Consider the following 27,565-nt stretch of genomic DNA (forward strand, 5'->3'; position numbering starts at 1 on the left):
CTGTCCCCATGCGGCAGCAGCAGGAGCTCTGACTGCCCATGGGTCCTGTCCACATGCAGAGGCAGCAGCAGGAGTTCTGCCTGCCCGTGGGTCTGGTCCCCACACACCAGCTCTGCCTGCCCATGGGTCCTGTCCCCATGCTATTCCACACTATTCTCTAAATAAAAGAGCACTACTGCCAGATCTTGAGAGTCTAAGAAATCTTTCTTTCGACTCCTCGGCTCACCGATCCCGCATCATTTCGGTGACTAAAATACTCAATGAGTCAACTGTCAAGAGAGGGCACCCCACTTAGGGTTGCTGGGGTGATCAGGCCCAGAAACCCAAAGTTGGGGCTCCCAAGGGTGGAGCCTTTTACTCCTTAAAGATTTCTTTGTTTCCCGGTTGCAAAGCTAAAAAGGAGGCGAAAATGGCCATTGTAACTCTAAGAGAGATGAAGATATTTGGGTTGGTTCTATTCAGAAAAACTTTTTGTAAGCGCTTACTTTAATAGAAGGAATAGAGCTCTTTAGAAAAGAAGGAGATGAGATCTGAGATTCCAAAGGCAGCTGCAGAGGAGATGGAAGGGATAAACGGGGTGGGATGGTTTCTGAATTCTTATCCTTTTTAAATTCAGATACAGTCTCTGCCAATTTATGGTTAGTCTCCTGTAAAGAATTCACTTTATCATTATTACGTTTTGAAGCCTCTAAATGCCAATCATAATAAGCTTCCCATTCTTTTGCTTTAGTTTTAGAGCCGGCTCTTTCTACTTGTGCGCGCAAATACAGTAGCTTTGAGATATCGAACGTTCCCCACTTTGGCCACTTAAGTCATTCTTAGTTAATCCTTCCCATTTTGTTAGATACTTGCAAGCATTGTTTCCACACAGCAAACCAGCTGGAGTTCCATTGGGAGGTCGTCCATCCGGGAGCTGGCCGGCTTTAAAAAGCACGGTTTTCCCATTTTCTTTTTGCTTGTCTGTTTTTTTTTTTGATAAAGTCTGAACAACTTCTAAGGACAGTGTAGTGGGTCAGAAGTGTGCTGCTTGTGAGTGTTACTCCCCATAGAAAGGTCGTAAACACTCTCTTACGTGCCTCGGTTTTTCCCTCCGGCCGCCTAATACTGCCGTGGGAGCTCGGAGCGCAGGTGACCAGCCCTTATGTGCGCGTCCCCGGACGAGCCTGTAATTAATTACCGTGAATGAGTGGAGTTCCCTATGGGACCGCTGCACATCGCGAGGATTGATCCTCTGACACTCCCGTTGAGGTCCTTAGTCACCTAAGGGCACCTTTTGGTAAAGGCCGGGAGGAGCAAGTGTCCCTTTTCTTCGGAGCTGAAGACATTCAGTCTCTCATTTCTCTATCAAGCAGTTTGTTCAGACTTTATAAATACAATTCTTTCCAATTCAAAGCCAAATTAAAAGGACAACCAACCCAGCTCACTCCAAGCTCCTCTAAGCCCCTGAGGCTTAGGAATTCTCTCTAGGTTTTTCTCCACCTAGGAACTGTACCAGTACCCCTCAAAACCTCTAGTCTTAAGACCTTACCCAGCTCATATAAACTCTTGGACCATCGACTTAAAATAAGGAGGTCCGGGTTTCAGGAGAACTCACCAAGGTCACCTGAAGAATGCAGTGATCCGGGGGGCTCAATGGGCCCTTATTGGTACCGAATGCCGGTTCAGTGTAGATTCCAGGTGGCCTCCGGTGGGTGTTTCTGAAATCCTGCCGCGACTACGCCAAGAACTGTCGACGAAAATAATCCATATCCAATCTATAAATGAAAATTTGGGTGAGTTTATTCTGAGCTTAAATCTGAGGATTATAACCCGGGAGAGTCTTTCCACAAAGGAACAGAGCACTCCAAAGAAGTGGGGATATAAGGGTGGTTATATACCCTCAAAGAGGATGTTTCACATAGGATTGAAATGTCCCTTTTACAATAGTCGCGAGACTGCTCTGTCGGCACAGCGATTGATGGAAATAGCAGGTAGGTCTGCTGTCTCTGTGAACACAGCAGGGTGGCAGTCTGTTGTCTCCAGCTGGGTGGTCACAGGTGAGCTGGGAGGTGAGTGCAGCAATCAATTCCTAGCCTAAGGAAAAATGCTTATCCCTAAGGAAATGCTAATGTGGGGGAAAGTTGCACCTTTATCTCAAGGGCCTTTGTTCTGGCCATAGGAAATGTCTAAGCAGATATGCAATGCGTGCTCAATAGTCAGTCAGGCCCTTTAGGAGGAAAAAAAAAGAACTCAGGCCGAATTAGGTTTATACCAAATGGCTTCCTCATATACTCCAATATATCCTATTGCTTGCCATTTTTATTTGTCAGCAAGCATTCAATAAATGGTAGCTGCTGATAAAGAAAGTAAAACATAATCCAAGGAATTGCTAATTGAGTGGTATGATGTGCCAGACACTGCCATACTTAGAGGAGCAGTGTGGATTGTGATTAAAGAACACAGGTTCTGGCATCAAACAGATCTAGTTCAAATCCTGGCTCTAAGTATGACCTTGGGCAAGCTAACTCTCTCACTTCTGATATTGGTAATTTCTGTCTTGTTTCTTTTCTCCTGGCCATTATGGCTAGAGGCTAATTAATGTTATTGATTGCGATATTGTGATTAATAACAATAAGTATATATTTGGTCTTCTTCCCATTTCTGGCTCAGAGCTCCTAAAACCCTTGAAATTTCCTAAGTGATGAGAGCAAGTAAAGTGTCTTTTGTTATGTTAATGACGTGACTTTTGGTTGCCAAGAGAACCAACCCTGTAATTAGAGAGTTGGAACTTGGGGAGAGGAGAGGAGATGGAGGTTGAATCAAGCACCAATGGCCAATGATTTAATCAATCATGTCTATGTAATTTAGCCTCTATAAAAACACAAGAGAATGGGGTTCAGAGAGTTTATGGGTTGGTGAACATGCGGAGATTTAGGGAGTGGTGCACTTGGAGAGGCATGGGGGCTTCCATGCTCTTTCCCCATACCTTGCTCTATGTATCTCTTCCATCTGGCTGTTCCTGAGTTATGTCATTTTAAAGTAAATCAGTAATCTATTAAGTAAAATGTTTCTTTGAGTTCTGTGAGCCACCCTAGCAACTTGATAGAACCTAAGGAGGTGGCATCTTTGGGACTTCCAATCTATAGGTGGTTGGTAAGAAGCACAGGTGATAACCTGAGCTTGTGACTGGTGTCCGAAGTGGAGGTGGAGAGAAGTCTTGCAGGCCTGAGCCCTTAGCCTGTTGGATGTGATGCTATCTCCAGGTAGATATTGTCAGAATTGGATTGAACTGTAGGACACCCAGCTATTGTTGCAGAATAGCTTGGATGTGTGGGGAAACCCACACTGAAATTGGGTAATCAGAATATTACTCATCTTCTAGTGAAAAACAGCTTTCGTTTTCATTGATTTTTCTCTAGTGTTTTTTTATTTTCTATTTTATTGATCTCTACTCTCATCTTTATTATTTCCTTTCTTCTGCTTACTTTGGGTTTAATTTGCTCTTCTTTTTCTAGTTTCTTAACATGGAAGGTAAGGTCATTAACATGAGACCTTTCTTCTTTTATATAATATAGGCATTTAGTACTATAAATCTCCCTGCTAGTACTGCTTTAGCCGAACCCTGAAAAATTTGATATTCTAGCCATTCTTCAATTCACTAAAAACATCTTTGTTGGATATTTCCTAGGTGTTAGGCATTATGCTAGTTGCTGGAGATAAAGCAGTGAACATGACAAAGTCCCTAGCCTGATGGAGCTGATATTCCAGTAGAAAGAGACAGATGTTAAACATGGAAGTAAGTAACAAGATAATTTCAGCTAGAGTTGAGTGTCTCTGTCAGCCACTAGGGATGAGAGGGGTGCTAGAGGGTCATGAAAGGCCTCTCTGAGGAGGTGACATTTGAGCTGACAGTTCCTTGACAAGAAGGAGCCAGCTGGGTCAGCATGTGGCCTCCAAGCATACTTCCTAAGTGAGTCTACTGGCAAGTCAAGCTGGATGGTTTGGTGAATTCAAGGAATTTCAGAGTTGATCAAGGCAATACACTAAAAAAGCCATCTGGTCCTGGACTTTTGTTTTGGGGGAGGTTTTTGATTACTGTTTCAATCTCCTTACTAGTGAGCAGTCTTTTCAAATTCTCTACTTCTTCTTGATTTAGTTTTTGAATGTTGTATGATTCTAAGAAATTATTCATTTCTTCTAGATTATCCAATTCTTTGACATATAGTTTTTCATATTGTTCTCTTAGAATCCTTTGCATTTCTGTGTTATCTGCTGGACTTTCTCCTCTTTAGTTTCTGATTTTGTTTATTTGAGTCTTCTCTCTGTTTTTCTTAGTGAGTCTACCTGAGGGTTTGTCAATTTTATCTTTTCAAAGAACCAGCTCTTAGTTTCATTGATTTTTTTCTGTTGTCTTTTAGTCTCTATTTCATCGATCTCCACGTTGATTTTTATTATTTCCTTTCTTCTACTGATTTTGCACTTTGTTTTTCTTCTTCCAGTTCCTTTAGGTTCACTGTTAGATTTGTTTATTTGATATTTTTCTTGTTTGTTGAGGTAGGCCTGTACTGCTATAAATTTCTCTCTTAGTATGGCTTTTGAAGTATCCCATAGATTTTGGTATGTCATATTTTCATTTTCACTTGTCTCCAAGTATTTTTAAATTTCTCCTTTGATTTCTTCACTGACCCAATAGTTGTTCATTAGCATTTTGTTTAATCTCCGCATGTTTGCAGCTTTTCTAGCTTTCTTCTTGTAGTTGATTTCTAGTTTCATACTGCTACGGTCAGAAAAGATGCTTGATATTATTCCAATCTTCTTAAATTTATTTAGACTTATATTGTAGCGTAATATGTGATCTATCCTAGAGAATGTTCCATGTGCATTAGAAGAGAATGTGTATTCTACTGTTTTTGGATGGAATGTTCTGTATATATCTATTAAGTCCATCTTGTGTGATGTGTCATTTAAGGCCAACGTTTCCTTAATTGAATTTTGTCTGGATGAACTATCCATTGATGTAAGTGAGATGTTAAAGCCCCCTACTATTATTGTGTTGCCGTCTATTTCACCTTTTATGTCTGTTAATATTTGCATTATGTATTTAGGTGCTCCTATGTTGGGCAGATAGATATTTGCAAGTGTTATATTCTCTTGTTCGCCTGTTCATTTTATCATTATGTAGTGCCATTTTCTGTGTCTTGTTACAGTTTTTGTTTTACGTCTATTTTGTCTGATATGTGTTGCTACTCCAGCTTTCTCTTCATTGCCATTTGCATGGAATATCTTTTTCATCCCTTCACTTTCAGTCTGTGAGTGTACTTAGATATGAAATTTGTTCTCTTCTATGCAGTATATAGGGGTCTTGTTTTTTTTATCCATCCATCCACCCTATGTCTTTTGATCGGAGCATTTAGTCCATTTACACTTAAAGTAAGTATTGATAAATATGTACTTATTGCCATTTTGTTACTTTTTTTCCAGATGCTTTTGTAGTTCTTCCCTATTCCTTTCTTCTTCTCTTGTTTTCTTTCCTCGTGACTTGATGACTTTCTTTAATGTTGTGTTTGGGTTCCTTTCTCTTTATTTTTTGGGTATTTACTATAGGTTTTCAGTTTGTAGTTACCATGAGGTTCATATATAACAACATATGTATATATCTATTTATATTAAGTTGATGCTCTCTAAAGTTCGACCTCATACTAAAACCCATACATTTTTACTCCCCCTCCCCACATTTAATGTTTTGACATATTTTACCTCTGTTAATCATGTGTATCCTTTAACCTTTTATTGTTGATATAGATGATTTTAGAACTTTTGTCTTTTGAACCTCATGCTAGCTTTATAAAAGTAGTTGATCCACTACCTTTATTATACATTTGCCTTTACCAGTGATATTTTCTCTTTATAATTTTCTTATTTCTATTTGCGTCCTTTTCTTTTCCACTTAAAGAAGTCCCTCTAACATTTCTTGTAAGGTCAGTTAAGCGGTTAAGTGGTTATTTTTTCCTTGTCTGGAAAACTCTTTTTATCTCCTTCCAGTATGAATAACAACCTTGCTCGATAAAATATTCTTGTTCGTAGGTTTTTTCCTTTCAGCACTTTGAATGTATCATGCCAGTCCCTTCCAGCCTGTAAATTAGTGTCTGCTGAAAAGTCAGCGGATAGCCTTATGGGGTTTCCCTTGTATGTAACTTGTTGCTTTTCTGTTGCAGCTTTTAATATTTTATCTTTAATTCTTGACATTTTAATTATAATGTGTCTTGGTGCAGGCCTTTTTGTGTTCATCTTGTTTGGTACACTCTGTATTTCCTATACCTGGATGTCTGTTTCCTTACCCAGGTTAAGGAAGTTTTCAGCTGTTATATCTTCAAATAAGTTCTCTGCCCCTTTGTCTCTCTCTTCTCCTTCTGGGACATCTATAATATGAATGTTAGTATGTTTGATGTTGTCCCAGATGTCCTTTAAACTGTCCTATTCTTTTAAATTCTTTTTTCTTTTTTCTGTTCAGCTTGGGCAATTTCCTCTACTCTTTCATCTAGATTGCTGATACATTCTTCTGCGTCATCTACTCCGCTGTTGATTCCCTCTAGTGAATTTTTTTCATTTAAATTGTTGTATTCTTCATTTCTGATTGGTTCTCTTCTATATTTTCTAACTCTTTGCTAAGTTCTCACTGTGTTCATCTATATTTCTCCTGAGTTCTGTGAGCATTCTTATGATCATTACTTTGTAGTGTTTATCAGGTAGATATTGTTTATCTCTGTTTTATTTAGTTCTTCTTCTGACGATTGGTCCTATTGTTGTATGTGGAAAATATTCCTCTGTCTCCCCATTTTGCCTAGTTCTCTGTGCTTATTTCTATGTATTAAGTAGTTCAGCTACATGTTCCAATCTTGGAAAAGTGGTCTTATGTAGGAAATGTCTTATGGGGCCCAGCAGTGTGCTCTCCTCTCATCACCCTTGCCAAATACACAAGGGGTATCCCCTGTGTGGGCTGCATGTGCCCTTCAGTTGTTACAGGGCTGCAATTGCTGCAGGCATGCAGGTAGGTTGGGCCGGTCCCTAGACCAGCTGATTGTGAGGCCAGCCTTGTGAGACTGCTATGAGTGAGCTATTGGGTGGGGCAGGCATTGGCTGGCTGCATGGCCCTGTAGTACTTGACTGCCTCAGGTGCATTGGTGGGTGAGGCAGGACCCTGTGTAGCTTACTGCAAGACCCAGCAGTATGTGACTGTTGCTACCTCACTGGTGGGCAGGGCAGACCCTGCTACCCTGGTACAGCTGGTTGTCTGGCTGTCAACTGCTGCTGGTTGACTGGTGGGTGGGGCACCCCCCAGTACAGCTGAGTGTATGGCCTGGTTGAGCAGCTGTTGCTAGCTCATTCTCAGAGGCAAGCCTCTGGTGCAGGCTGGCTGTGTGGCCCGATGGTTCACAACTGCCTCAGGCACAATGGTGGGCAGCCAGTCCCCTGGCATGGCAGCATGCAACTATTTCGTGTGCATTGGTGGGTGGGACAGATCCCCTGTCTGGGTAGTTGTGAGGCCCAGTGGCCCAAGTCTGCTGCAGGCTTGCTGGTGGATGAGGCAGGTCCCTGGCATGGGCTGCCTGTACTGCCTGGCTGTGCACAGTTTGCCTCAAGTGCTACAGGCCCTCATGCTAACAAGCTGGAGGAAGGATTCCAATATGGTTCCTGACAGAGTCTACATCAGCACAGTTGAGCTACATCACAAAAATAGCTGCTGCCAGTGTCTCAGTCCCTTGTGGAGGGGTTGCCCAGCCACATCACTTTTCTGGGAGGTGCTCTAAGCTTAGTAATTGAGTCTCTTTTACCAGTAGACTATGCACTTTTCTATCTGGTGTTTTTGTGCTGATTTTTAGGTCAAGTGAGTCTGTGCTTGGGCCCTTGAAGAGCAGGTTTTCCCTTCCCTGAAGTTCTATAGCTTTCCTGGGCATATATCCCATTGGTTTTCAAAGCCAGGTGTGATGGGGGTCTCATCTCTCTTGTGCTGGGTCTAGGGGCAGGGGTACCTAATGTAGAGTTCAAATCCCTCACTCCTCCAGGAAAAGCTCTGTACCGTTGAGATCACTGCAAAACGTGAAGTGCCACAGCTAGGGTGTGATTTTTTTCCTCAGCAGAACTGTATCTGCCTCCTCCATCCCTCTCTGTGTTGTCCCATATTGTGAAGGTTCTTTTCGCCTAGTTTCCAGATCTCTCTCAGAGAAAAATTATCCCACATGTGGTTGTAGGTTTGTTGTATCCATGGGAGGAGGTGAGCTCAGGATCTTCCTACACTGCCATCTTCCATAAACACTCCAAACTCCTCTTTTAATTCTGATTCTAGTAATTTGAGACTTCCCGCTTTTTATCTTGGTCACTCTAGCTAAAGTCTTGTCACTTTTGTTGATCTTTTCAAAGTACCAGGTTTTGGCTTCATTGATTTTCCGTATTGGTTTTCTATCGTCTATTTCATTAATTTCCACTCTAACTTTTATTGCCTCCATATCCCTTGCTTGAGGTTCAGTTTGTTCTTTTTAGTGTTTTAAAGTAGAAGGTTAGGTTATTTATTTGACATCTTTCTTCTTTCTTAATATAGGAATTTTGCAACTATAAATTTCCATCTAAGGACTGCATCCCATAAGTTTTGATATGTTATGTCTTCATTTTCTTCCATCTCAAAATATTTTCTAATTTCTCTTTTGATTTTTTCTTTGGCCAATTGTTTATTTAGGTGTGTAGTTTAATTGCCACATATTTGTGAATTGCCCACATGTTTAACAGCTGACTGATTGCTGAATTGTTTTTAACAATGTCCTGGGGCAGAAATTGTTCTACAAACTAATCCAGTGAAATTGTGGCTCCTTTGAAGAAATGGTTTCTGAGGTCAGTGTTTGATACCTGTTCTGACTCCAGAGGACTTCTCCTAGCTGTTTTTTTTTTTTTTTATTAATGTTATGATAGATTACAACCTTGTGAGATTTCAGTTGTACATTTTTGTTAGTCATGTTGTGGGTACACCACTTCCCCCTCTGTGCCCTCCCCCCACCCCCCCTTTTCCCTGGTAACCACCGATCAGATCTCCATATCAATATACTAAATTCCACCTATGAGTGGAGTCATATAGAGTTCGTCTTTGTCTGACTGGCTTATTTCGCTTAACATAATACCCTCGAGGTCCATCCACGTTGTTGTGAATGGGCCAATTTTGTCTTTTTTTATGGCTGAGTAGTATTCCATTGTGTATATATACCACATCTTCTTTATCCAATCATCAGTTTCTGGGCATGTAGGCTGGTTCCACATCTTGGCTATTGTAAATAATGCTGCGATGAACATAGGGGTGCAACGGACTCTTGAGATTTCTGATATCAGGTTCTTAGGATAGATACCCAGTAATGGGATGGCTGGGTCATAGGGTATTTCTATTTTTAACTTTTTGAGAAATCTCCATACTGTTTTCCATAGTGGTTGTACCAGTTTGCATTCCCACCAACAGTGTATGAGGGTTCCTTTTTCTCCACAACCTCTTCTCCTAGCTGTTTTTTGTAAACTAGATGGCTTACTGTTTAGCTTATATCTTGAATCTCCTACAAATGCTTTTTACCACAACCTCCACTGTTCTTGAGAGTGCCCTCAGTTTTGAACTTCTCCATGCTTTCTTGTAAATGACAATAGTTCCTTTGGGAAGAAATTAGGAGCTCTCTACTTAGGGCATTCTTCTCTTACTGGCACAATTTCTGAGTCAGGGCTCTGGAGCTGGAGGAGGGGACAATGGCAAGCTTCTGCCTAAGTGACACCTCCACCCTACGAGATAAGTACTTGGTCAGGGGAGGGCAGCAGTCTATGGTTCACTCAACTTGCCTCTGCTGGTGTGGAATCACAGCCTCAAGAGCTGGGACCAGGTGACCCATGAGTGCCCCAGTCTTCTCCACAAGTAGACACTGGATGGCAAGAGGAAGCCCCACCTCTCAACCACACTTGACCTGGGACTTAGCTTCAGCAACAGATAGCTGGGGGCAGGATGACAAATGCTGACATCCTCTTGAGAAGAAAGCCTTCCAACTAGGAGCTGGGAAAAGAGGGAGCCCACTATTCTTGGCTGTAGGAACAGAGTGGAGTCTCTGCCTCTCTGAGCTGAGAGGGAGAAGGGAGTGAACAGTCTTGGTTCACATACCACAGACTCTCACCTTTCTTACTGAATTTTCATTTTTTTCTTGAATAGATGTGTCTTCTTTTGCTCTTAGAACCGCTTGTATCCTAGACCTGTTAATAACACTGGTACTGTTTTTTGTTGTGCTACATTTATTAACTTCTGCTCCTCCCTGTAGCCAGGAGGTTGTTAAGGGCAGCAGCAGTGTCCAAAGGATGACACACACTCCACTGAGGTATGACCAGCACCCAATAGATAATTTTCAAAGGTACATAGGTATGTGGATATGGCAAAAATTTTGAAGATGTTCAAAAATGACTGAAGTTTGGGAAACATCACTATAGGGAAAATCGTGTGGACTTTAAAAAAAAAAAACATACCTTTAATTCATTCATTCAACAAATACATATTGAGCCCCTACTATAAGTCAAGTACTAGCCAAGGCTATGGAGCCATAAAAGTGGAAAAAAAACCCAGAAAAACATTTCTGGCCTCATGGAGTTTACTTTCTATTAGGTTGAACCATACAAAATTGCCAATATTAGACCATTGTTGACCATCAAAGACAGCAATTTCATATGGTTCAACCTAACAGCAGGGGGAAAAATTTCCAGTTCTATCACTGGCTAGCTATGTGACCCCAGGTAAATCTCTCTGCCTCTCTGAGCCTCAGTTTCAGCATGTAGAAAATCAAGATAATAATGATTTTTTGTGATGATTCTATAAGTTGATAAGTGGAGAGGTGTCTAGTACAGTGCTTAATACATAGTAGACACTTAACACATATGAGTTTACTTACTTTTGAACAACCTCCCCCAAAAATCAGTGGAGTTTGTATCTTTATTTCAAAAGACAAAAAGGTGGGGAACACAGAGGAAAAGGATGCTGTTCTTCTCTGACAGCCTTGGTGGTAAGAAATTAACCGATAAAGGAGAGAAGCCTGAAAACAAAGAATGTCATGGAAAGATCCTGGGGACCTAACAGCAAGGAGGCTTAGAGTTCAGTCGGGGAAACCATCTCATTGCCATCCACAGGTTCAGAGCCTAACGGAACTCAAGGAACAGACTGAACAAAACTTAGACTATGTGACTCCCAAGATTCACTCTCCAGTTCACTTTCTAATCCCTTATAGTTCGGTTTTCTCAGAAATTGTTTTGTAGGTGGAGGGGAGAGGGAAAAGTGAGGAAGGAATCAAGGTATGTTGCTTTGGGGGGTGGGGAAGGAAGGTAGTACAAAATTCTGGGAAACGGGCAAGAGCAGAAGGGGATGAGCACTTTGGGAAACAACAACAACAGCAAACTTTTTACAGAAAATTTTTACCAAAGGTAAATGGCCTTAAACTACACCAAGAGGGACAAGAGTTAGATGCTGAGGAGAATTTCTTGACAATGAAGGTTGTTGAATGCTAGACTGGCAGAATCCTCTACAGCAGATGTCAGCAAATTACCAACTTTAGTCCAAATCCAGCCAGGGACCTATTTTTGAGAAGCCTACAAGCTAAGAATGATTTTTTACTTTTTAAAGGGTTGTAAAATAAAAAAGAAGAATATATGATAGAGACCACAGTGGCCCTCAAAGCCTAAAATATTTGCAATCCAGCCCTTTATGGAAAAAGTTTGCCAACTTGCATTCTGAGGAACTGGCTCATCTTAGCTCCTTGGGGCCTCAGTTTTCCCATGTAAAATTTTAGAGTTCTTACCTAATCACCTCAGGTGGATAATGTGAGGATACTAGGGGAGCCTGAAAGTCAGAGTGGAAGGGTGGGAGAAGGGTGGGAATGTGCTGAAGAGGAAATTACTATTTGGGAAAACCTGAGGCCATGTTGTAGTGGTCCAGGCTGGTTTGGGGAAGGGGTAGAGAGAATTGGAGCTAGAAGTGGGGAGGTAGTGCCATAGTAAAGGGAGCAAAGAGGAAACAACAGGAGGAGATGAGAATAATACTTTATACCAGCTCCATTCCACAGGCAAAGTCTCAATGGGAATGAGCAGAATAAAGGGAAACAAAAAGGTGTCAGACAAGGGCTGTGGAGCCAAGGGTGTTGCTCTTAGAAGAGAGACTGAGTAGAAACACATGTTTCAGTTTAGAGAACAAGGCATAGAAAACCACTCACTCATTTGTGAAGTTAACTGGCTGAACTGAATTCAGGGAAACAAAGAGAAATTTAGCCTCTGTCTCTGGGAGACTTGAAGTGCTCAGCAGCTATTGTAGAGCCAGGCTTGCTGGGAAAAGGGCAATTACAGGAACAGCTGGGTGACTCAGAAGGCCTGTCAATGGCAGCTTCCGAAGGCTTCTATCCTCAGCTCCCTTCCAGATTTGGATTCTCTCTTCAACATTCCCAGCAAGCGATCTTCCAGTCTTTAATCCCTGCTGTTGGGGAGCCCACTCATTCTCGAAGCAGCCCTCTATGGCCAATCCCCTTGGCTAGGACCTTCTTTTTGTTTGTAAGTTGACATCTGTCTTCCTATAATTTCTGTCTCCTAGTCCTGATTATTTGGAACAACACTAAGTTAGTTAACTCCTTCACTTATAGTAGGAGAAATGGGTGATATGTGTAAGGAAAAGAGTACTAGATTTGGAATCAGAAACCCTGGTTTGGAATCCTGGCTCTTGGGCAGTATCCAATCCTGCTGAACCTCATTTACTTCATCTGGAAAATGGTCAAAATGATACCTTCTCTATGTACCTCCAAACTTCATTTGTGCAGATCAAGTAACTTATAATAAGAATGACCCCTAATGATTTTGATAGAACAATTTGTAAACTTGCAAGAAGTACACAATTGTGAGCTATCTTGACCATTGCTACTCCGTGAACATGGACAAAGCAGAGGCTCTAGAGACTGTTGGACTCAGGCTCTGTTCTCATGGCTAGCCCCAATCTGTTGACTACAGATGGATGTTTCCCGTCTGCCCTGACAGGGGCTGAGGTGACCTCAGGGAGTTGGAGGTACAGAAGTCATGGGGGGGAGGGGGAGAAGGGAATGAAATCTGCAGAAAACCAAGGGCAAAAGGACTTCGGGGTCCTCCACTAACCGCCATCATACAAGTATCACCACTACAAATCCCACTCATATTCTACTGGAGCCCTTTTAGAAACAGGGAACACATGTCTCTTAAAGAGTTCCTTTTGTGATCACCCCTAAGCCTTTCACAAGTTCATTATTCTTTTGAATAATCATTAGCCTGCCTATAATTTCTACCCTTTGGCCCTGGTTCTGGCCTCAGAGAAAATTCAATAGATTTGATTCACATTTATGCAGGGAGAATAAGCACACAGCCCCATTCCTTAAAGATGTACTGTCCCTTGTAGACACTAAGACAAGGACATGAATTATAATACAAGGTTGGATGAGACAAGAGGAAGAACTTTCCAACCAAAGTTATTAATATTTCTCTCTGCAGAGCTTTAAAAACAGAAGATTTTCATTTGTCTGGGAGAAGTTAAGTTAGGCCTGTCTGGAGGCAGGGGAGTTACTAAATAGCCTCAAAGAAGTCCTCCAAGCCCTGGGATTCTAAAACTTGAGAAATCTCCTAAGCAACGTTGCACACTTATACATATCTAAGCCAAAGAGGAAAACCTGGCCTGGTCTTGCTACTCTTGGTCCCAAGGAGAATGACATAGAGAGGTCGAATTTGTCCCTCCTCACAACCCTCAGACCACTACCGCCACTCTAGGCTCACGCTCACCATGGAGTCCTGGCTCAAGCTAGTTGCCATCCTCTACTGGCATACCCCTGCCCCTGCCCCTGCCTCTCCTCCACCATTAGTCAGACTTTGCCATTCAAAAGGATCAGCCCAAGTTCTCTTTCCTCCAGCACACCCACTTGCTCCCTAGGGCCTTCCCACTTGTCAAAGTTGTCATGGCACTTCCAACTGGAAATATATCACTAAGTACCCAGGCATCTTAGACTTCTCCTATTCCCAATACTAGGTGCAATAAAGGTAATCTAGTTCCATCCCTTAGCCCAGTGACTTTCAAACTTCCTTATTGAAAATCATAAAAATTAATATACTGTAGATGCCGATTTATTAGGCTGAATCATATGAAATTGCTATTTTTTCGGGCAAGTCAGAAAAAATCAGATGCTGGTGATCTTATTATGGTTCAACCTAATAGAAGAAAACCCAAATAAAAGTTTCTTTCTGAGACCAGTATTTGGCCTTGGCCTTACCACATATGAGGAACTCTGATATTTTCTATTCTATTCAGTCACTTTCACTTTTTGAAGTGCTAGTTGCAACCATTAAAATGATTTCATTAGCCACTAATGGGTTGCAAACTACAGTTTGAAAATGACTGCCTTGACTTTTAACTGCATCCCTTCTGTGATGTTGGCATGGAAGCCATCTGTCACTTTTGGCCAACCAAAATCTGAACTTCCTTCTTATGTTTGTAGAATTTTTCTCTTGATGAAGCTTAGCAGGAAGCAGAGCCAATTTTCCACCAGAGAAACCAAAAATAGCAGATAATGGCTTTCCTATCTTCCCTTCTGGCCAGAATGATCTAGGCTCAGTCATTCAGACACACCCACCAGACTTTAACTCTGGAACTCTGGAGGCGAGGAAGCAGTAACCATGAGTAGTAGTGGTGGTATAGTACCAAAAATGAGTTCATGAGTCAAAATGGCACCTAGAGGGGTATCAGTGTCCAGTGCTAGTAGTGTTGTTGATACAGATAATAGCATTTAGTGCCTAGTTGCGGCAGATGTCATAGTTTCCTTAACAGACAAATCATGTGGCATGATTTTAGGACACTGTTCTTGGCTGTATAACCCTAAGTCAAGTTCTCTAGCTTTCCCAGGAATTCTATAAGCTCCCCAATATCCTTTGATTTATTTTTTGATTGGCTAAATCTGAGTTGATTTCTGTTGCTTGCAGCTCAGAACCTTCCCTGCTACCCTGAGCTGTCCCTTTAGAGTCAGACTCCCGTGGAGGGAGTGCCCTGGAGGTCAGGAGTGAGACTTTTTTCTTATTAATCTATCACACCCAGAAAAGGACCGAGTACATGCTAGCTGATCCGTGGCATTAAGTGTGTGAAACTATTCTCATGCTACCCACTTATTCCTACTCCCAGACCTAAGATGCATCAGCAACATGACCACGTATTCCAAGGCTCAATTAATACTGCTGCCACTGCTCTTTTCATTTCTGATGCCCTGGGCGTACCCAATGGCACCAGAGGTCAGCCTATTAACACCCAAAGATAGTGACAGGAGTCCATATTTGTTAGGTAGGCTCAGAAGATGGTAGGGAGGGGTTCTATATCATATCTTCCAAATTCAGGCCCTTTGGGGTAAGCCCTAAAGATGCGTTTAAAACTGCTTTCTACCTCATTCCTCCCTTCTTTCCCTCATCCTGTTGGTAGGGGTGGTAGGGAAAACAACACAATCAGATAGCCCTTAATAGCTGGCAACTTGAGCCTACACTATGATTGCCATAGACATTTGGTGACTCAATGTGGCAGCATGCTTCTGGGCTAAGGCTGGAATCCATGTGTCAGTCAAAAAGTTTGCAACCTTTGGGAGTGTGTCAGACCTGGTACATGAGTCAGTCAATGCCCTATAGACCAGTTCCAGCTGTCACACCTCCCCTTGCTACAGCCTAGCAGTCAGCAAAGGTATAGCTCTGTAGTGGTTGAAAGCTGGCAACACAGCCTACTTCTCCTCACCCTGCCCCCCAGCCCACTGAACTTGGGAGAATCCCCTTTACCCTCACCTCCAAGAAGAACGCAAGCTCCATCTTTTGCTCCTTATCCCAGCTCCAGTCATTGGTTCACAGCTACCCACCCCCCTGCACACAAGAACCACAAGAAATGGGAGGAGAACCTTCTCCTGCCCCTTTTGAAAGGCTGCCAATCTCATATCTACCCTAAAATGACTTTCCCTGATCCTATTGAACAGCCTACTGAAGTCTGAGGGTACTTAACAGATTCACAGCCATTCTTTCTTTTGATGTCCACAGCAAGTCTTTGATGTCCATATTATTTGCTATTGTTTTAACAGATGAGAAACTGAAGCATAGAGTAATCAAATAATGTGTCATGACACCTGGACAGGGAATGAGCTCCTTGTTCTAAGGCAAGCACCAAGGATCCGAACCAGCAAACCCCGGGCTGCCAAAGCAGAATGTACACACTTAACCACTTCACCACTGGGCCAGCCCCCTGTCTCATGTGAATTTAATTTGTTGTCTGGCCAGAAGGACCCAGAATGGGTAGAGGAAATGTCTTCCTCCCCTACAACATCTGTGCTATTGTGTTGTTATTCATTCTCTCTCTCTCTTTTACACACACACAGAACAATGATGTTCTAAAATTATTCACCCTGGGCTGGCCCGGTGGTGCAGTGGTTAAGTGTGCAGGTTCTGCTTCGGCGGCCCAGGGTTCACTGATTCAGATCCCGGGTGCGGACATGGCACTACTTGGCAAGCCATGCTGTGGTAGGCGTCCAATGAATAAAGTAGAGGAAGATGGGCATGGATGTTAGCTCAGGGCCAGCCTTCCTCAGCAAAAAGAGGAGGATTGGCAGCAGTTAGCTCAGGGCTAATCTTCCTCAGAAAAAATAAATAAATAAAATTATTCATCCTTTTGCATGCCAGAAAACATAGAGTTGGAAATCCTCAGACAGAACACTGGTGATTGTTTAGGATTTCTTAGATTTTTCTGAAGTCAGAGGGGTCCAAAACCTGGGGCAAGATAATACCAATAGATATATAAGACCACAGGCTCCCAGGCTCTACACAGATGCTCTCTGCTCTCAGGAACCACCTCACATGTAGGAATAGTGTGAACAGCAGCCACTGCATGAAGGCTTAAGGCCACTCACTCTCAAGTGGCTGATGCCTGAAATTCTATCACTAGGTTCTTATGTTGTACTTCTTTCAAAATGCCAATACCTCTGGACAAGGAAGGGGCTTTCCCAGGTCCCTGAAGCCTCACTGTATGTCCCTAACAGGCAAGGCAGGTAGTATAGGGGATGTTGGGCTGAGAAGGCACTGAAAAGTGAAGCAGGCTGGCCAAAAGCTAACTTCACTGGCTCTTAGTGTTTTGCCAAGGAATCTTAAAAGCCATCTGATCTGACCCTCTCCTCCCCCTACTCCTCAACCACCATTGCCAGCATCACTATCTAATGTTTAAATCTTCCCTATGGCATTCCCAGAAAGCAAAGATTTCATTGGAATGCACCCCTTCCAGTGATGGAGAGCCTATTAACCCTATGACAGCCCATTGCATCATTAGAAATTTTGTCCTTCTGTGGAGCTGAAATCTGTCACCCTGTAGCTTTCAGGTAAGTATATAAAGTAGTCAGTAAGTACTAATTTCCTCCCACTTTCCCTTCTATCCATGGGTAGAGCCACACAGACCCTCTCTGCTCATTCTTCCCCGTATTAACTCTCCAAAAGCCAAAGACCACGTCTCCCTGAGATTTCTCTTTTGAAGCTACAAAGTCCCAGCTCCTTCAATCCATTTCCAGTATGCTCACCCGACCACACTGGTGGTTTTTTTGGGGCCTCTTTCACACGTGGACTCAGACATTTTTATTCACTTCCATTCCCCTGCTTCCTTCTTCATCGAACACACTCTAATTTGTATATACACATCTATAGGTTCATGGAATTGGAAAAAACCATGGGAAACATATGGTTCAGCCAACCCAAAACGGTAAGTACTGATAGAAACACTGAAGCCCAGAGAAGGTAAAAAATATTGTTTATTAAAAATCTTTCTCTCATTTGGCCAGCATCTTTCCCCTAAAACATTTCTCAAAGTGTGATATGGACCACCTGACGCAGAAGCACCTGATACAGAATCTCTGGGAGTTGGAACCAAGGAATCTGCATGTTTAACAAGCACCCTCGGAGATTCTGAGGCAGACTAGAGTTTGGGAACGAGGGCCTAAGAATAAGGTAGCATTTTACCGGGGTTGTCTTTCATTCTGTGAACATTTGTTGCTAATTAGGAACTGAGGCTTCCTCTCCGAGCCTCACTAATGAACACCTTAGGAATCCTGATGCACATCCCTGGCCTGAGCCCAGATAGCCCTGATACACCAGATGATCTTACAGCAGTTCAAGATTCTTTACTTGAGAAAAAGTTCTAGGGGGACATTATCCATATATCCAGATCTATTTTGAGAAGCCATTCTTTCATGCATGTAACCAACCAGTGAGCTCTCTGCATTGTCAGTCCAAATGCACACCCACCTCAATCAGAGATCTCCCTTTCTCGAAATCAAATTTCAAAACTGCAGCACAAAAGCATACATATCAATGTAAATGCACCTGCCTTGCCTTGTCAGCTTCTCTGGCCCTGTTTTTCCGCCCACTTCTTCACCTTCTTGTTTTCCTTAATAGGCTTAATTCCATACTTCAACGCTGCTTACAATTCTTTTCTGCTATCACTCTCCAGACTAAAGCAGCTGCCTCACAACGCTTTAATCTTTCAAGCACAGGTACATGGCTCCCCTTGGTATGTGAGCAAGTCTTCAGTTAGCACATGGGTGAATCTGTCATCATTCAGGTTATATGAATTGTATGCTTAAAGTCTTATCTTACCAACCTATAAAGGGGACACTATCAGGTCACACCACCATGGGGGTGATTAGTGATGAGGATTTTTAGGCTGCTTAATTTTAAAATGGCTTATGATGAGGATTTTTAGGCTGGTTAGTTTTAAAACTACAGATGAGATTCAGGCTCCAAGGAGTGGAATTTGTTTGCCCCTTTGTTGGGAAACATTTACATTTCTAAGGGAAACCTCTATCTGTGAAGATGCCTCCCTCTCTGTGCCAGGAAGAAGGGGGGATGGTCTTATCTCTAGAAGCTCTTAATCAATGCCAGAGGCAAGAACTTAAGTTGGTTGCTGTCTGGCAATCTCATGTAACTGGTTTAGGGTGGTGGCGTCTAACCTTTCTAACCTTTACTTAATCCAATTTGATTCTTATCTAAAAGTCATGGGATCACCCACTGACCAGACCCCACCTGCACTGATACCATTTTAACTTTTTTTCATGTTCTTTCCTTTGTCTTGTAAAGAGATGAATCATATACCTATGCCTTAAATTTAGCCCTAACCCTCAACTCGGGGCAGCAGCAGGAGCTCTGACTGCCCGTGGGTCCTGTCCCCACGCACCAGCTCTGCCTGCCCATGGGTCCTGTCCCCATGCCAGCGGGGGCAGCAGCAGAAGCTCTGCCTGCCCATGGGCTCTGTCCCCATGCCAGAGGGGGCAGCGGAAGCAGCGGCAGCAGAAGCTCTGACTGCCCATGGGTCCTGTCCCCATGCTATTCTATACTATTCTCTAAATAAAAGAGCACTACTGCCAGATCTTAAGAGTCTAAAGAAATCTTTCTTTCGACTCCTCGGCTCACCGACCCCGCATCAATTAGGAGGAAGAAAAGGGGGACTCTTCCCTCTATGAATCATCCCAGAAAGCTCCAAAGGTTGGGGATCCTCTCACAGTGAGATGAACAGGAAGTGACCAGGCCCTGTGCCAGGCATTGTCCAAAGCTTCTGTTGTTTAAACCTTCTGACTACTTGGTCCTCTTGGGGTTCGATAAATACTCATTTCTCTACCTGTAAGTCTATTCTGAACTAGAATTGAAAGATAAGAACCTTGGGTCATTTGGGAAGTTTGAAAAGTGAAGTAGAGTTTGTGGGGGATTGGAATTAGCCACGGCAAGATATGTCTCTTTGGCATGAGGATTATTTTGGGCTGGTTACTTTTAAAAATTGCAGACATGAGAGAAGCTCTGAAAAGTAGAATTTAACTCTTTTTAAAGAGACATTTACATTTGTAAAGGAAATCTCCATCTGTAAAAGTGTCTCCCTCTCTGTACCAGGAACAAGGGAGGATGACCTTATCTCTAGAAACTCTTATCAATGCAGAAAGCAAGGACTTAAGTCTGCATAATAACCTTACTCTTGTTTACTGTGCTTTTCTGGTAATCTCGTATAACTGACTCCTCCCCCTCCCAACATCCTCCTTTGTCTTGAGCTAAGCATGGTATTTAGGTAAGAGCTTCCACTATCTTAGTTAGTTACTCAGTTTTTCTAGGCCTTCCCCATGTATACATGTTATAAAGCCTTGTTTAATTTTCTCCTGTTATTCTGTCTCATGTGAATTTAATTCATTGTCCGGCCAGAAGGACTCAGAGTGGGTAAATGTCTTCCTCCCCTACAAGGTCCTTTGTGTCTCTTCTTGCTCATGACAAGCCACTGCCATGTAGCAGGAGATAAGGCAGTGTCTGCCCCTTGTTGCTAAGAGGGACCTGGGAGGGGGAGGAAACCCAAGCAAAGTGACTAAAAGAGCAAAGCCAGCCCATCTGAAGCAAGAGAGGAATCAGTTAGCTTGAGAGAAGGGCAGCTGAGGTTTAGGGAAACCTTTCCTTTGCTGTGCTTACTACATTTGTAGAATCAGAAATATGTGCTTCATATTCTCCCAAGAGGCTGTTGTGTTGGTGATTCCTCAGGGAGAAAAATTTACCATTGTTATATGATAAAAAGGTGCACTTTCAAAACCTAACTGTTACTACATATGCTCTTTGTAATTTCTTCATTGACTAGCTTTATTCTGTTTTCTTTTACCTTCCTTTCCTATTGATAAATGTCAATGGAGAACCCAACGGTCTGTCTGTGTCTAGACTTGTGCCGTATTCTAGGGGAGACCATGGGAACAACACTAGGGCACAAGTGAGAGTATTCCTAGAAGGCAATGAGGGTGGGAGGAACCAAACTGGGACACCACACTACCTGCCCACAGGCATCTTTGCTACTCCAGACGTTTCTAGCTTCTGGATATATAAGTTGTGGTATACTCAGACAATGAAACACTATATAGCAATGGGAATAAAAGAACTATAACTATGAACAACTCTAGCTTCTCACACTTGAATGTCTACATGAATAACGTGAGGATCTTGTTAATGATCATGATTCAGTAGATTTGGAGTGGGGCCTAAGACTCTGCATTTCTAACAAGTTACCAGATGCTGCTGATGCTGCTGATCTGGAGACAGTACTTTAAATAGCAAGTGGCTAGAGCACCTCTCAGCAAAGGATGGGAGGAGGGTTATCATCCCTTTCTTATATCAACACGCTCTTTAGCTCTCCTAAGCCCTCTAGGTCTCTGGGATATCTTTCACAAGTTGGTCCTCAGATCTTCACAAAGAATTACCACAAGATTCAGAGAACTCCCTTTCAGGCCAGTAAGCTACAGTCAGTCTTCTCCTCTACAAAATTCATTAGTAAGTCCCTGAAAAGAAAAATGAATCACTGATAGTAGAATTTCAAGTCTGTGGTAAAGAAATTTGGTGGCAGGGAACCTTCCTGGAACCTATTAAACCACACCACAGAAACAGCCACCAAACTCCCCTGCCTATACTTGCCTGCCTCTTCCATGTCTTCTTCCCACTGCCTCCTCTCCTTAATGAGGAGAAACATAAGCTCTTCTCTGCTACACAAGTTCCTCAAGGCATCAGTTTTGCCTGTTTTCTACTGGGCCCTGTTCTGTTTTCCCTCTTACCCAAGGCCACATCCCTTCCAAGCCTAGTCTGAAATCTGTCTTTGAGATTATGAAGAAAAGAGCAGGGCTTCTGTGGAGTAGGAAAAAGAACACCATATTTGAGTTCCATAGACTTGAGTTAGAATGCTGACTTCACCAGTCACTAGCCATGAAACATTGGGCAAATGACTTTGACTTTTTGGTTCAACCCATCTTTAGTGAGCACCCACTAGGTTTGAAGCCTGTTCAGAGGCTAAGATACAGGGGCAAATAAGTCAGACAAGGACCCTGCCCTCATGGAGCCCTCATAGAGCTCACATTCTATCAGGAGAAGACAGACAATAAACAAATATGTAACACATCAGGTGGTGGCAAGTACTCTGAAAATCAAGTGGAATAAGAGGACAGAATGATACGGGTTGTATATCAGGGAAAATGCTTCTGCCATGTGACATTGGAGAAGACACTTGAATGAAATGAGGGAATGAACCATGAAGCTAAAGGAAGAGGGTTCTAAGCTGAAGAAACCACAAGGGCAAAGGCCTTGAAGTAGAAGCAAGCTCAGTGTGTTTGAGAGATGAGAGTGGTTTGGGTCAAGTAGATTGGTAGTAGAGGTGGTGAGAAGTGGACATACTCTGGATATATTTTGACTTTACCTCTTTGAGTCTCTTCTGTTGTGAAATGAGAATTATATCTATCTCTCAGGATCATAGTAAGGCTTAAACAAGATCAGGAAAAAGAGTGTTGACAAACAGGGTTTAAATATTGTCAGTGCATTTACCTCCCAACCCCACTTCCTTCAGTGACTCCAGTTAGAGGTCAAAGATCAAGGAGGGTGTTTATTCTAATTTGCCTGTGACCCACACTGACCATTCAGAGACCTCCCCTATCTGCTATCTAGTCTTCCTCAGGCCCAGCTGAGTGGGTGGGGTGACAGAAGGGTGTTCCTACCCTCCAGAAGTTTATAATCTGTATGAGAAAAAGAATGAGCATCATCAAGGAGAATATAATAAAAGGGTATATGATTATATAAAGAGATCCTATAAATAAATAAGAAAAAAGGCAAACAACCCAATAGAAAAAAATGGGAGAAATACATGAATAGGCATTTCACAAAACAGAAAATATTAATGCATCATAAACGTGAAAAATATGCTCAGTCTAATTAGTAATCAGGGAAACGCAAATTAAACCTACAAAGAGACACCTTTTTACACCTAACAGATTGACAAAAATTACAAAGGCTGACAATATAAAGTGTGGATGAAGATAAGCTGTGAAAGGAACTTTCATTGTGATACTGTAAATTGGCACAATCACACTGGGAAACTATTTAGCCTTGTCTAGTAAATTTGTACATGTGCTTATCTCACAACCCAATAATTCCACTCTTGGGGATATATACTGAAGAAGCTTCTGCACATGTGCCCCAGAAGACAGGCACAAGAATGTTTATAGCAGCACTGTTTGCCATAGCTCCAAACTAGAAACAACCCAAGTGTCTCTCAAGAGGAGAATGGATAAATAAAGTCTTGTAAATTCAACGGAATACTGCACAGCAATGGAAAAGAACAAACTATAGCTACATACGTGAATGTGATTCTCAAAAACATAAAATATGATTTATATAAAGTTCAAAACTGAGCAGAACTATGGGGCCAGCCTGGTGGTATAGTGGTTAAGTTCACTCACTCCGCTTCAGTGGCCCGTGGCTCACAGGTTTGGATCCCAGGCACGGACATACACACCGCTCATCAAACCATGCAGTGGTGGCATCCCACATACAAAACAGAGGAAGACTGGCACAGATGTGTGCTCAGTGACAATCTTCCTCAAGCAAAAAGAGTAAGATTGGCAATAGATGTTAGCTCAGGGCCAATCTTCCTCACCAAAAAAAAGGGGGGTACAGAAGTAAACAATATAGTGTTAAATATAGTGTTTAAGACAATATGCCTAGGTGGTAAAAAAAAAAAAAGAAAGAAAGAAAAGCAAAGATAATTAACATAAAATTCAGGGTACTGGCTACTTCTAGGGGAAATAGAAAAGAAGGATGTGATCAGGGAGAGGCACATGGGGGACCTCTATAGTCCTCTTCAGTAACATTCTATTTCTTAAGCAGGATGGTGGGTATGTGGGTATTCCTTTAATTATAATTCTTTAAGCTGCACATAAATGTTTTATAGACTTTTGTATGTATAATATTTCACAATATTTTTAAGAGTGTATGATAAAGTGGTAAAATCTGTGCTTCAAGCCAAGCGTCCTGAGAATTTAGAGATTGGAGAGATCAAAGCAGACAAAAATCTTCAGAAAAGGCATAGGTCACAGGATCTAAAGTTGGGAGCTAGTCCAAACCACCATCTAATAGTTGAATCTCATCTACAATATATTAGATTATGCATATGAATATCCCAGTTAAATCTCCTAACAATCATGTAAGGAAATTATTACCTGTTTACCTAGATAACAAAACTGAGATGCAGAGAAATGAACTAAATGTCTCAAAGTCACACAGCTAGTAAGTGGGAAAACAAGGATTTGAACTCACAGCTGTGAGGTTCCAAAGCCATCTGGCCATACTCAGCAGCTTTGCTCTAACTGTGAGAAAGTTCTATCAGGAGTGAGGCTGAGGGGGGCTAGGCAGTAGGGAGAAGGAGAATGGAGACTATTTAGGAACACCGAACTGACATCTCTGAGGAAGTGGAGCAGAGTTGGGGTGGATGGAAGCAGGAGACAAAAGAACTGAATGCAAGTCTTACTTCCTTGCTGTCTGACCATGTGCACATCCTGTCACATCTCAGCCAGTTTCCCACCCATAAAATAGGAAAAATGATAGTAGTGACTTCCAGTTTCTAGTCTGGCATGTAAGGAACTTGGAAGGAATCACTCCTGTCCACACAACAGAAAAACCTGAACAAACTGCAAATCAACACTCTTCTTAGATCCGTCAGAGAATTGAGGTCACAGGGCAAACTGCTGCCCTGAAAACTGAAGAGATACACAGGTAGATATAGAGAGTCATAACTTACACATGAACAGACACCCAAGAGCAGAAAACCCCATATTTAAAATAGGTTTCTTATAGAAAATATATAGCTGGGTTTTGGGGTTTTTTTAATCTACTCGATAATCTCCATCTTTTAATTGGTGCGTTTAAACCACTGATGTTCAAAATGATTATTGATACAGTTGGATTAAGATCTACCATATTTTTTATGGTTTTCTATTTTTGCCTTTGTTCTCTGTTCCTATTTTTGTCTTCCACCCTTTTTCTGCTTTTTGTGGTTTTAATTGAACATTTTATATGATTCCATTTTCTCTTCTTTCTTAGTACATCAGTTATATTTCTTTTCTTGCTTTTTTAAGTGGCTGCCCTATGGTTTACAATATACATTTACTATCAATCTAGGTCCACTTTCAAATGTGAATAATAGTAGTGAGTAGTACGGATACCTCATAATACTCATGGCAGTTTCTTACAAAACTAAGCATACTTTTAGCACATGATTCAGCAATTGCATTCTATGGTATTTACCCAAATGAGTTGGGAAGTTACACCCACACAAAATCCTGTACACAGATGTTATCACAGCTTTATTCATAACTGCCAAAACTTGGAAGCAGCCAAGATGTCCTTCAGCAGGTGAATGGATAAGCTACCTGTGGCATATCCATACAATGGAATATTATTCAGCTATAAAAAGAAATGAGGGAGGCTGGCCCCGTGTCCAAGTGGTTAAGTTTGTGTGCTCTGCTTGGGCAGCCCAGGGTTTCACCAGCTCAGATCCAGGTTGCAGACCTAGCACTGTTCATCAAGCCATGCTGAGGTGGCATCCGACATAGCAGAACTAGAATGACCTATGACTAGAAGATACAACTATGTACTGGGGGCTTTGGGGAGAAGAAGGAAAAAAAAGATTGGCAACAGATATTTAGCTCAGGGCGAATCTTTAAAAAAAAAAAAGAAATCAGGTATCAAACCACAAAAAGACATGGAGTAATCTTAAATATATATTGCTAAGTGAATGAAGCCAGTTTGAAAAAGCTACATAAAATATGATTCCAACTACATGACATTCTGGAAAAGGCAAAGCCATGGAGAAAGTAAAAAGATCAGTGGTTGCCATGGCTTCAGGAGGAAGAAAGGAGGGATGAATAGGTGGAGCACTGGTGATTTTTAGGGCAGTGAAACTATTTTGTATCACACTGTAATGGCGGATACATGTCACTATATATTTGTCCAAACCTATTGAATGCACACCAAGAATGAAGCCTAATGTAAACTATAGACTTTAGCTAATAACAATGTATCAATAATGGCCCCTTAAATAACAAGAAAAATATTACGTTAAAATATTATTTATCTTGGGAAAAATGATAGTACTACCCCTACTTATCTGTTAGTGTTTTGGGAAAGCATAATGAGAGTGTAGAGGATGTGGCAGTCTTGAGTTCGAATTCTGTCTCCACTATTTATTAGTGGTGTGATCTTGGGTAAGTTATTTAACTTCTCTCAACTGTAGTTTTGTTTTCAGAAAAAGGGAGATAATAGTGGATACCTTGTAAGATTATTGTGAGGATTATAAACAGAAATTAATTAAGAGTTCCTTGGCATGAGGCCTGGCACAGAGTAAATGCTCAGTATCTGATAGCCTTTGAAGCAAAATAATGGTAGCAATTGAAACATCCATCAGTAGGCAACTGGGCAAATGAATCCTATTGGATGATCTACCCATACAACAGAATACTTTGTAGCTATTAAAACGAAGGGCAAGACTTTTTGGAAAAGACAAAACTATAGAGACAGAAAACAGATCAGTTGCTACCAGGGACTGGAGGAGGATTCACTACAAAGTTGTACCATGGGGAAATTTCTGGGAGGATGGAATTCTTCATAATCATGGTTATGGTAGTGATTATACCACTGTGTGCATTTATCAAGACTTACAGAACTATACAACAAAAAGTGATTTTTACGCTATATAAAACTTAAAAGTGAATACAGAAAGTATGAGACTTTTTAAAAGTTCTTTATATTCTGATAATGGATGAGCTCCAAGATATATTAAGAATAACATAAAATAAAGTGAAATCATATGTATAGTATGCAATCTTTGTTAGTGGAAAAGAATGTGTGCGTGTATACATGTTTGTTTGCTCGTATATACAGAAATAAACTAGAAGGTTACAAAACAATTAAAATTGATCACCTTCCATGAAGGAAACTAGGGGTTGAGGAAGAGGGAGACTTTTTATCTATACATATTTTTGCTGAAACTTGAATCATGTGAATGTACTACCTATTAAAAATAAAGTATTTAAATTTAAAAATATGATGTTATTAATGACTACCTCAAAATAGCAGGTTAAATACCACACCCCAGTTTTCCCCTCCCATCCCAAATCCCTAAAAATGACCAAAAAAAAAGTTGTTTAAAAAAAGTTCACAATGGCACTGGAAAGCAAGTGAAATCTCAGCGTACCAGAAGTCATCAAAGGACTCTCTGAGAAACAGACAACACAGGCGACCATCTTGAAGGTAGAATTCACACCCTCAAAGCCAAGCTTGCGGGTCTGCTGCCAAAGGTTAAAGTAACTCTTAGGGATCTGCCTGATGAGCAAACACAAAGGGGACAAAGCTCAAGATGTTTCTTGACTTTAGGGAATGTGTTGGCTCAGAAGAAGATCTCCTGTCATTTCTTGGCACAAGTCTGAGTCTGGTGTGCTTCACTGCAACCAAAGGCAGCAGGCTGGGTGGCGCTTGGGTCTAGAACCAGATTTTCCCACTGGAAGAGGGCTGGTGAAGGGGCTGGTATGATGGGTGGTAGAGGGAGGGTTTGGAGAATGTCTACATGAGGTAATGTGGCAGCACAGAAATGGAAAATTCAGCATTAGGCCTTACTTTGAAATCCAGGAAGACACTAGCCCCAGAGAACTCA

General features: G+C 41.8%; 1 protein-coding gene across 9 annotated transcripts in view; it reads right to left on the reverse strand.

The window, feature by feature from the left end:
* ARHGEF9 (Cdc42 guanine nucleotide exchange factor 9) overlaps positions 1-27,565 on the reverse strand; it is a 570,152-nt gene that overhangs the window by 296,355 nt on the left and 246,232 nt on the right. For 2 of the 9 annotated variants that reach the window (XM_070605601.1, XM_070605607.1), the window contains exon 2: positions 1,595-1,754. The exons of the other annotated variants lie outside the window; for them this stretch is intronic. The gene's annotated coding sequence lies outside the window, so the exon portion shown is untranslated. The remainder of the gene's footprint in view (positions 1-1,594; positions 1,755-27,565) is intronic. 9 annotated transcript variants of the gene reach the window in all.

This window comes from Equus przewalskii, chromosome X, assembly GCF_037783145.1.
Source record: "Equus przewalskii isolate Varuska chromosome X, EquPr2, whole genome shotgun sequence".
NCBI lineage: Eukaryota > Metazoa > Chordata > Mammalia > Perissodactyla > Equidae > Equus > Equus przewalskii.